The sequence below is a fragment of the Sciurus vulgaris genome, assembly GCF_902686455.1.
Source record: "Sciurus vulgaris genome assembly, chromosome: 14".
Classification (NCBI taxonomy): Eukaryota; Metazoa; Chordata; class Mammalia; order Rodentia; family Sciuridae; genus Sciurus; species Sciurus vulgaris.
This window is the reverse complement of record NC_136475.1, coordinates 73705128-73717363: the sequence shown is the minus strand read 5'-3', so window position 1 is coordinate 73717363 and position 12236 is coordinate 73705128. Positions and strand designations below refer to the sequence as shown.

The following is a 12236-nucleotide window of genomic DNA, read 5'->3' as shown; positions in this document are numbered from 1 at the left end:
TGGAATGGGAATGTTTACTTTATGTCACTGTAGATCGGATATTTATGTAACTTGTCATTCACTTTCACAGTGACTTTCAGCCATGAGCTTGTCTTGAGTCTGAGAGGAGACTTTGAACTTTGGATTTTGGGGTGATGATGGAATGGAGACTCTTGGAGATGGACTGAATATGTGCTGTGAAGTGGGTCTAAGCTTTTGGGGGACAAAAGCAAACTGTTATGGTTCGAATATGAGGTTTCCCCCCAAAAGTTCACAGGGTATCGAATGTAGCAATGTTCAGAGGTACAATGATCAGATTATGAGAGTTGTGACCTAATTAGTGGGCTAGCCCATTTGATTAATAATTTCAAAGGACTACCGGACAGAGTGGGGACAATAGGCAGGTGCACTGTGTCTGAAGGAGGTTTTTGGGGGCATGCCCTCAGGAATTCTATCTTGTTCTCGTTGCTCCTCTGTCTCTGCTTCCTGGCTACCATGAAGTGAGCAGCTTTTTTTTTGCCATGCCCCTCTGCCATGATGCGCCAGCTGACCTAGACCCCAGAGCAATGAAATCATCCAACTATGGACTGCACGATAGAATCCGAGCCCAAAATAAACTTTTCCTCCTCTAAATTGTTCTAGTGAGGTGTTTTGATCACAGGGATGAAAACCCACCACTGTCACTTATCTAATCAACTGTTACTTAACACAAGGACAGGACACAATGTTTTCTCTCAAGTTTTTAAAATAGTTTTTTTTTTTTTTTTTTTTGGGTGCTGGGGATTGAACCCAGGGTCTTGTGCTTATAAGGCAAGCACTCTACTGACTGAGCTATCTCCCCAGCCCCTTAAAATAGTTTTAACTCTAACACTTAGGTCTACAGTTGTGTTTCAGTATATTGTGTGAGGCAAGATTCAAGGTACAACTTTTCTTTTTTTTTTTTAATATATACTTTTTAAAATTTTAATTAAAAATCATAAATTTACATAGGGCAATGTTGTTTGATTCATTCTGTTATTTTTTCCCCTTCCCCCCACCCCTCCCACCCCTCTTTTCCCTCTATACAGTCCTTCTTTCCTCCATTCTTACCACCCTCCTTATCCTATCCTTAGGACCCTAACCCTAACACTAACCCCTCCTACACCGCCTTATATGTCCTCATCCGCTTATCAGCGAGATCATTCATCCTTTAGTTTTTTGAGATTGGCTTATCTCACTTAGCATAATATCCTCCAATTTCATCCATTTGCCTGCAAATGCCATAATTTTATCTTTCTTCATGGCAGAGTAATATTCCATTGTATATATATGCCACAGTTTCTTTATCCATTCATCAACTGAAGGGCATCTAGGATGGTTCCACAATCTGGCTATTGTGAATTGAGCAGCTATGAACATTGATGTGGCTGTATCTCTGTAGTATGCTGATTTTAAGTCCTTTGGGTATAGACCAAGGAGTGGAATAGCTGGGTCAAATGGTGGTTCCATTCCAAGCTTTCTGAGGAATCTCCATACTGCTTTCCAGAGTGACTGCACTAATTTGCAACCCCACCAGCAATGTATGAGTGTAAGGTACAACTTTTCTTTTGCACATGAATGTCCAACCAATCTAGAAAGGTTGTTAAAGATATTCATTACCTGCAATGAATTGCCTTGGCACATTTGTTGAAAACCTCAAAGATATGCACATAGGTCTATTTCTGGACTCATTATTTCTCCTCATGTCAATGCCACACTATGTTCACTAGTCTTAAAATCAGAGAGAATCTAATGACCTCAATCTTTTTTTTTTTTTTTTTTTTTTTTTGTAACAGGAATGGAAGCCTGGAACATTTTACTACTGAGTCCTGAGTCAAATTGCCAGCCTTTTTTTTTTTTTTTCCTTCTTAATTTTGAGATGGTCTTACTGAGTCACTGAGGTTAGTCTCAAATTTGTGATCCTCCTGCCTCAGCTCCCGAGTTGCTGGGATTATAGGTGTGCATCACCACGCCTGATGACTTTAATTTTTTTAATTAAAATTACTTGGGTTATTCCATTTTTTTTTTTTTTTAAGTTTTGGAATCACCTTGTCCATTTCTATCTTTGGAAGCCTGGTAGGAAGTTTGTGGGCAGAACCCAGGGGTATAGTCTCTGCCTAGCATGCATGAGGTCCTGGGTTCAATCCTCAGCACTGCAAAAATAATAAAAAAATAAGTCTTCTAGGGTACCGAGAATGCATTAAATCCATATGTAATCTGGTCTGTGGGTATGTATGATATATATAAATAAATATACATATATCCCCATTTTACATCTTACTTTCTCAGCAATATTTTTCAGTGTACGAGTATTAAAGTTTTGTTAACTATACCCCTTTTTAAATTTTTAGTTGTAGATGGACACAATACCTTTATTTTCTTTCTTTATTTTTATGTGGTGCTAAGGATCCAACCCAGCACCTCACACATGCTAGGCAAGTACTCTACCACTGAGCTACAACCCAAGCCCCCTATTTTTATCCTTCAAATGGTACTTAAAATTATAATATCATTCACTACAAGTATATAGAAATAAAATTGGACATTGCAGACAGACTTTGTCCTGAAAGCTTGCTCTTGGTATCATTTTTTTTCCCCAAGATTTCTTTAAGAGTTTTCTGGACAACTATGCCATTTGCATAGAAAGACAATTTCACTCCTTCCTTGAAGTAGGTATGATTTTTTAAATGCTTTATTGCATTGTCAAAAAACTTCAATACAATTACAAAAGTAATTAAAAGGCAATTGCCTTATTCCTAGTCTTGGGTGGGGGTAAGCATTCAGCTTTTAAATATCATGATATTTATTGTAAGTTTACCTTAGATATCCCTTAGAAAGCGGAAAAAAATATTCTAGGTCTAGTTCATTGAGGGCTGTTATGGTAAGTGGGTATCTGTATCTATTGAGGTCATATGGCTTTTCTTTATTCTGTTAACATGGTGAATACTGACTCTGAAAAGTTAAAGTTTGCATTCCTCAGACAAAATGCACTTCATAATCACATTATTCTTTTGATGTTGAGCTAAATTTGCTAATTCTCAAGTTCTTCTATATCCATGCTCATGAATATTGGTCTGTAGTTTTAATATCTTAACAAATTTTTCTTAAGTTTTACTTTCTTATCACCATAATGTCAGATGCACATAAAGTAAGCTGGGAAATATTCCATGCCTTTCTATATTATGGCAGTTTGTATAAACTTGATGTTGTATTTTTCATTACTGTTTGGTAGAATTTGTCATGAACTCATCTAGAATAGGATTTTTTTAAGGAAAGGTATTAATGTCAATTTCTTAAAAAAAAAAAAAGAAGACTGTTTTCCAGCTACCTATATTCTTTTTTAAAATTTGTTCTAATTAGTTATAAATGACAGTAAAAATGCACTGATATGTCATATATAAATGGAGTGTAACTTCTCATTCTTCTGGTTGTACATGATATAGAAGCACACTGGTCATGTAGTCATATATGTACATAGGGTATTAATGTTTGATTCATTCTACTACCTTCCTAACCCCATACCTGCTCCCCTCCACAGCTACCTATATTCTTAAGTGAGGTTTGCCAGTTGTCTTTCAAAGAACTGCCCATTTCATCTAAGTTGTCAACCTGGTTAATGTGAACTATTCTTTATTATTTTGCTATCTATTGAGTCTGTAGTAGTATTTCCTCCTTCATTCTAAATATTATTTGTATCTTTTTGGAGGGGATCTGGTCTGATTAGCTAGACATTTATAAATTGTATTGATTTTTCACAAAATTAGTCTTGATTCCATTTATTTTATCATTGATTTCTATACTTTGCTTTCTATTTGGACACTGTAAGCTAATTTACTCTCCTTTTTCTAGTTTCAGAAAGAGGAACATAGATAATTAATTTGAAATATTTCACAAAATGAACATGTAAATAAATCTTTCTCTATGTACTGCTTTAGCTAAAACCCCATAAGTTGTATGTTTTCATTTTTCATTGACCCTTATCTTTCCTTGGACTCATGGATTATTTGAAAGTATATTAATTTCCAAATATTTGAAATTTACCCAGATAATTGTCATAATTTTAGTTTAATATGGCTATGATCAGAGAAAATACTTTGAAGGATTTAAACATTCATAAGTATACAGAGACTTGTTTAATGGCCCAGTAGTTTATCATCTTATCTTGATAAATATTCCATATGAGCTGAAACATGGATGAGATGATCAATGTCAATCAGATTAGGTTGTTAAAATGTGCACCTCTTTCACACACTGATTTTTTCTCAACTTGTCCTATCAATGTGAAGAATTCTGACATTTCCAACTATGAGTATGGATTTGTCCAGTTCCCTTATTCATTCTGCCAACTTTTGAGTTATTTTGAAGTTATCAGTTATCATTTTCTCATGACTAATAAGATTGTCAATCTCAAAATGTTCATTACTCATAGTAATATTTAGTGATCATAAAGAATACTTTAATGGACTAATATATTCACTCTAGCTTTCTTTGTTAGGTGTTTGCATATAATGGAACACTGCTTATTATCCAATCTGATAATATTTTTTTGTTTAGATGATTTTCATTTAATATAATTATCAATGTATTTGAACTTAAGTCAACCTTCATAGTTGTCTCATGACAGGTCTTTGTTCCTTTCTTTTCCTCACTTCTTTTGGATTAACTGAGTTATTTTTCTTTTCTTTTCCTTCTAATGATTCCACTTTATTTCTAGTATTGACTAATTAGAGTCATGTCTTTGTTTCTTTAATGATAGTAATTGCTAGAATTTACAAAATATAGCCAACCTCAAATAACATATTTGTATATACTATAAAACATTACGCACGTACTCTTCCATTCCCCATATCCACACTTTGTGATCCAAGTATTTTCAGACATTTTACTTCTACTTACACTATAAATGCAAAGCATGATATTTATAATACGTTTGTTTTAAAAAACGAAATTTTAAGGGGACTTAACAATGAAAAAAAGATCCTTTTTATCTTCTACCCTTATATGTAACATTTCCAGGAATATTTTTCTTCTTTGAAAGTGGATTCAAACTTCATGTGGCATTACTTTGTTTCTATAACAAGAAAAAAGAAAACAATTCTTTCCTTTTATTATTGAACTGCTGATGATGGATCACCTCAGCTTTAGCTTGTCTGACAGGCATTTATTTAATTTCAATTTTAGTGTTCCTTGGTCCAAAAATTTTAAGTTTAGACTGTTTTTCTTTTAGTACATATGGGCTCAGACTTAAGATAGAGCAACTTACATTTTTCAACTTTACAATGGCATCATAGAGCAAAGCAATGTGGATTTCGTAGAAACTGTACTTTATCTTTTCCCAGGCTAGTAATATTTCGTATGACACTCTGTCATGATGCCCAACTGTAGGCCCATGTTATGTATTCTGAATGTGCGTAAGGTAGATTACACTAATTTAGGATGTTCAGTAGATATGTATTAAATGCATTTTTCGCTCATATTTTCAACTTAAGATGAGCTTGCTGGGAGGGACACAACCCCATCAAAAGTTGAGGAACATATATCAATTAAAACATCATTCCGTTGTGTTATAGCTTCCATATGATATGAAGTCCGTTGTGTTTTCGTCTGTGTACCTACAGTGTTCTTTTCCCTTTGATTCGTTTTTGTTTCCATCCCTTTTGATTTTCTTTGCATCAAAGATTTTCAGTAATTTGTAATGTGCCATTCTGTGGTTTCTTTATCATTGTGCATCTCGGGCCTGTAGGTTTCTAGTTTTCATCAAATTTGGATAATATAAGGGGAATTTTCAGTCTTGCAACACCAACTAGCACTTGCCTGGCTGGTAGGGAATAATTAACATCTCAAAACTCTTATGAAGTTAATGTCTAAAATTAAATGACCAGATATTTACATTCTCAGGAAGGAATTGGTGGGATTTTGCAGGATTCAAGTATTCAGTACCAGATCAAACATCAAATCTTGCTTTAAGTACCCAGAATTAAGATCTATTTGAGTTTTGTACTTGGTCCATAACCTTAAGGAAAAGCACAAAGTTATTACAGCTTCTACTACAAGTCAAATGCAAGACCAGGAACTTTGGGGAGTGTGAAAGCATTAAACCTCCTGTGTTCAGTAAATTTATAATCTAGCAGAGAAAATAACACATAAAAAGAAAATAACCTAGTGCTAAGTTGCATGAGAAATAGGCTATAGGAATTTGGAGAGGAGTATCAATTAAAGGAAAGTAGAAAAGACAACAAGAGAATCAGTTCACAAATAAATGATATGTTCCAGGAAAAGTGAGATAGCAATTTTGGAAAGTGATGACCAAATGAGGAAATACTGAGCAAAAATATACCAGACTCACAGAGCACAAATTCCAAAAAATTCAGGGAAAATTTGATAAGGTCTAAATGAACAGTTCCTTTAAAGCAAGATACTCTATTTCCCTAATAGGTTGGTTACTTTGAATACTTTACCCCAAACTATTGTCTAACCTGTGAAAACATATACCTTAAAAGGAAGTTATTGTGAGGATTAAGTAAGTTTGAATCACACTAAATTGCAGTTTGTATAAATAAATGGCGGTTGAATATCAGCAATTTCACATGGTTCATAAAGAACCTGTCATGTCATACATGCTCAATACATTTGTTAAAACTACACTGCCTTCTTTCATGAAGAAAATAAATTTCATTCAAGAACAAAAACCATGCTTGAGGGCACAATGTTTTCTACTCAATACTTAGAAGTTAAATTTATGTCCTGGTTTAGCCAGTTATTAATAGGATGGCATCAAAAGCTACTCAAACATTCTAAATGTGTAAAAAACTGTTTTAAGATTATTTTAAGGATTCAATCCCTCTGACAGAGTAGGTTTCCATATGGTAGCTAATACTAAGATTTATAAGAAGTTTACAACACAAACAAACTGGAAGATAAGGAAGGTAAAACCCATTCTAGGCCAAAACTTGAGAAAAATGCTGTTTGACAAAAAAGGTTTTCATAACTATAAGCATGAACTATGGGGGCTGGGGTTGTGACTCAGGATAGAGCTCTCGCCTAGAACACGTGAGGCACCAGGCTTGATCCTCTGCAGCACATAAAAGTAAAATAAAGGTATTATGACCACCTACAACTAAAATTATGTATCTTAAAAAAAAAACTATAGGAAGAAAAAGCAAAAACAAACGGCCTAGATGCTTAGGTTCAAAGACATGGTTTGTGTTTAATGTACATAAGTCATATATAAATTATATAGATGTGTTATAAATTATATGTGTTGCTGTACATGTCATTTAAAAAGAGCACATGCAACATATATATTAGTGTATATCATTTAGACTTGAGTGTATATATTACATGTATTTTATAAACGCATCTGTATCTATGTAGATATTGATATACATATCTTTCTAAAGGTCAGGCAATCACTGCATGCAGTGGTACATGCCTATAATCCCAGCAGCTCAGGAGGCTGAGGCAGGAGGATGGCAACTTCAAAGGTAGCCTCAGCAACAGCAAGGCACTAAGCAATTCAGTGAGACTTTGTCTCTAAATAAAATACAAAATAGGGCTGGGGATGTGGCTTAGTTGTTGAGTGCCCAAGTTCAATTCCTGGTACAAAGAGAAAAAAAAAAAAAAAAAAACACAAACATTATAGAAAAGGAACTAATACAAATAAAGAGGTCACAAGAAAACATCCTGCTATTTTAGTGTACAATTAGTTGTGGTGAAAAGACAAATGACATTCTATCAGACCCTGGCCCAGCACCATCATCCATCCTTTAGAATGTCTCTGAGCTAAGACTACCGAGGCATTCGGGTGCTGAAAGGGTTTCCTAGGAATCATGGACAGAAATGTAAAATCAAATTGCTCAGGGAGATTTGGGATGGCTAAAGAGGGCATGAAGAGGAGAGATGAAGCTAACCAGAAAAGTTCTTGAAGAGTCTTGCAAATAAATTTAGATTTTATCCCACTGATAATGAAAAGGCATTAAAGAATGTTAGAGGAGACGCATAATCAGATTTTGCTGTTAGATACTCTGGAGCTGGTGTTAATTCACTGAGAGCACTGTGAGGTAACTAAGTGAGAACACACATGACAGTACTTTGAAAACTAGCATATTAAAGTATTAAACAAATGGTTACCGTCTATAGATGGACTTTGCATAAGAGCTGAGAACTCCCATCTATTTTCAAGGAAAGCAGAAACAAAAGAAGTCCTTCAACAGACCTACGGAGATAATTCCTGCCATAAATAATTCCTATATTTTTAGGAGACCCTCAGAGCCAAAACACAGGATGGTCTCAGTTCCTTCAGTCCACTAAAATAAACCTTAAGTCTCTTTAGGGTAAAGGACCCCTGCTTCTTGGTATTTATGACCCTGTATAATACCTTCCCTTGAATAACTTTTTTCTAACCAGCACTGAGGGTATGTCACTTCATGATTAGATTACCAAAAAATGCCTTCTATCATGCTAGCAGACCCTCCCTTGCTGGCTTTAACAAAGCACATTTCCATGCTGGGGAAGACCAAATGGCAAGGAAATTAGGGCAGTGCCCCCTCACCCACCAGCAGACAGCTAGATTTGTCCACAAAGAACAAATAAGTTGACCTCATTAAAATTAAAAATCTCTCCTCTGTATCAAAAGATAGTGCAAGAACAAGAAAAGAAGTTACAGACAGGGAGAAAATATTTGCAAAAGACCTATCTGATAAAGGACTGTTACCCAAAAGAAACAACAACAACAACAAAAAAACTCTTAAAACTCAACAATAAGAAAATAACCCAGTTTGTGCAAAAAAGATGTGCAAAAGATTTGAAGACATCTCCCCAAGAAGTTAGAGGCAACAAATAAACACATAAAAAGATAGTCAATTTCATGTCACTGGGCAACTACAAATTAAGACTACAATGATAAGCTAGGTGTGGTGGCATGTCTCTAGTCCCCACTTTTCAGGAAGCTGAGGAAGATTGCTTGAGCCTAAGAATTGGAGGCCAGCTCAGGGAACATAGCAAGATCCTGACTCAAAAAAATCCCAAATGCTGACTTCACCAAATGTAGAATATGTAGAGCAATAAGAACTTTCCTGGTGGGAAGGTGAAATAGTAGTCATTGTGGAAGACCAGCATGCCAGATTCTCACAAAATCAAACATACTTTTATAACACAACCTAGCAACTGCCTTTCCTTAGGATTTTGCCGAGTTAAAAATTTACATCCACACAGAACCCTGCACATGGATATATACAGCAGCTTTACCCTAACTGCCAAAACTTGGAAGCAACCAAGATATACTTCAATAGGTGAGTGGATAATTAGGTAAACTGTGGTATACGCAGACAGTGGAATATCATTCGGCACTAAAATGAAAAGAGCCACGTCATGAGAAGACATGGAGGAAAAAAAATTATGTATTAGTAAAAGAAATTAGTAGCCAATCTGAAAAGTCTGCATACTGTATGGTTCTAACCACATGACATTCTAGAAAAGGCAAAACTAGAGAAACAGTAAACAGAAGAGTGGTGGTCAAGAGCCAGAGGAAGTGAGGGAGATTTATAAAGCAGTGAAAACATTCTGTATGAAACTATAATCATACATCTTTATCAAAGTGCACAGACTGTATTGCACTAAGAACAAACTCTATCAATGAAGGTTTGACTTTTAAGAAATATTCCCTATACTCTGGTTTGGGATGTTGACAGAAAAAGGAGTTCTTCCTGCTCAATTTTGCTATGAACATAAAATTGCTCTAAAAAGAAGTATTCTTTAAAATTAATTTGATTTTAATAGGTACTTCACAGGTACAGGTTATCTGACAAGAATCTGAATTAATTTTTTAAATATCCCAAAATGTTTTCTGTCCTTCTTAACTTGTGGTGATCACTGCGGATAATCCAAAGATAGAGCCAAAGTACTGTCACTACCCTCTAAATAGGCAGTGAGGTACCCAAAGTTATTTCCACAAAGGCAGCTGATAAAAGACAACAGTTCTTTTTACTTGATAGATCTTAGTTAAGTGGATCATCACGTAGCCAACTACCCAAATTCTCTTTCACCATAAGTCTACTGTTTGTGTACTGCTTGAATTTTGTTATTGTAGAGACTTTATAATAAGCCCTATGGTAGGATTAGACCTGTAGATCTATAGAGAAGCTGAGTAATACCATTATTTTCATAACTAGGTATATAATATGCTAAAAATACTAAATGCTATTTAAGAAATATTCTTAAAATTGTGACATTTTAAAAGGAATTGTGTTGCCAAAAAAGTTTAAGTACTCTTCTATTTAAAAAGTACAGCTAACACTTACAAAATGACATTAACCTTCCAAAGAATCATAGCTGCAGATGTCTTGATGTCTGTGCCAGATTAATATCATTTTATGACCAAAAAGTAAAACTGAAGGACTTCAATCCAAACATCTTTTAAATTTTAATGAAAAGCTGAAACATTTCTATAGCACGATCATTAATTCAGATCTTCCCAAATTTCATAATGCTCCTAAGGGATTCTAGTTGTTAGCAAAAAATACTGAAACTCTCCATTTTCAAAAGTTGTAATCCTACATCACTTATCAATTTCCATAGAAATGTCTAGGAGTTTAACATACATATAGTAATTGTATAATTTGTATCATCATCCATAAAGTTGATTGCCCTGCTGATAGATTTGAATTTAAGATAAAACAATAATTCTAAAACTTTTGTTGTGAGACATTCCTTCTTGCTTCCCTTCTAATCTCACACCAAAACACACCACACGAAATGGTTTGCTGCATAATGAATTCTTCAATTCCACCTTCAACTACAAGAAATTTCTAAAGGTCACATGATCTCTGAAACTATCCCTGAGCAGAATCTCACCAAAACAGTTCCTGATGAACAGTTATCTCTTGTACTGTTCACCAAATGTTTCCATGACTGTGTAACCTGTTATATTCCTGAAGCTGCACGAATTAAGTTTTTCCCAGGATACAGTATCATTTGTCTGCTTTTGACTTTTTTTTTTATTGTAAACAAATGGGATACATGTTGTTTCTGTTTGTACATGGAGTAACAGCATACCATTTGCATATTCATACATTTACATAGGGTAATGATGTTTTTTTCTTCTTCCCCCCCACCCCTCCACCTCTCTTTTCCCTCTGTACAGTCCCTCCTTCCTCCATTCTTGCCCCCCTCCCACCCCCCATTATGTGTCATCATTTGCTTATCAGCGAGATCATTTGTCTTTTGGATTTTTGAGATTGGCTTATCTCACTTAACATGATATTCTCCAATTTCATCCATTTGCCTGCAAATGCCATAATTTTCTTATTCTTTATAGCTGAGTAATATTCCATTATATATATACCACAGTTTCTTTACCCATTCATCAATTGAAGGGCATTTAGGTTCGTTCCACAGTCCGGCTATTGTGAATTGAGCAGCTATGAACATTGATGTGGCTGTATCTCTGTAGTATGCTGATTTTAAGTCCTTTGGGTATAGGCCGAGGAGTGGAATAGCTGGGTCAAATGGTGGGTCCATTCCAAGTTTTCTAAGGAATCTCCACACTGCTTTCCAGAGTGGCTGCACTAATTTGCAGCCCCACCAGTAATGTATGAGTGTAGTACCTTTTTCCCCACAACCTTGCCAACACCTATTGTTGCTTGTATTCTTGATAATCACCAGTCTAATTGGGGTGAGATGGAATCTTAGTGTAGTTTTGATTTGCATTTCTCTTATTACTAAAGATGGTGAACATTTTTTCATGTTTGATTGCTTGTAGATCTTGCTTTTGACTATTAACTAAAACAAAAAGTACTTTCTTACCACCACATACATGTTCTTTTTTATAGTCAACCTTGACCTCTCCACGTTGCAAATTTTTAAAATTTTTCTCCAAATCTTGCTCCCTCAAATATCATTCATATCTGTTACCTCTAAACTTTTATTTCCTCTATGTGTGAGATACTAAATCAAGCATAAAAATATTTTTAAAGATGATACTGACTATAATCAATGAGGAAACTATTAAACATTTAAGATGGCCATTTTCCCAATGCACATATGATGATAACTGGCAGCAACAAGCAGAGTTCCTATTTCCAAGAGTTTTCATTTCTGAGAACTCACTAATTTAACAATATGCGAATGAAAGTACACTATAAGCAGAGATGACCAATCATTATTTTTTCCATGGCTTAGCAAATGCTCTTGGTCAGCCAGTCTAGAGGAATTTATCCAAAAATAACATTTTTAAAAAATGA

At 34.9% G+C, this 12236-nt stretch overlaps 1 long non-coding RNA gene across 1 annotated transcript; it reads left to right on the top strand.

The window, feature by feature from the left end:
- The first annotated feature begins 225 nt into the window (after window positions 1-225).
- On the top strand, window positions 226-2074 carry LOC306643603. The gene is made up of 3 exons (XR_013759001.1): window positions 226-717; window positions 823-898; window positions 1552-2074. It is a non-coding gene; the product is annotated as an uncharacterized lncRNA (long non-coding RNA).
- Window positions 2075-12236: the final 10162 nt, after the last annotated feature.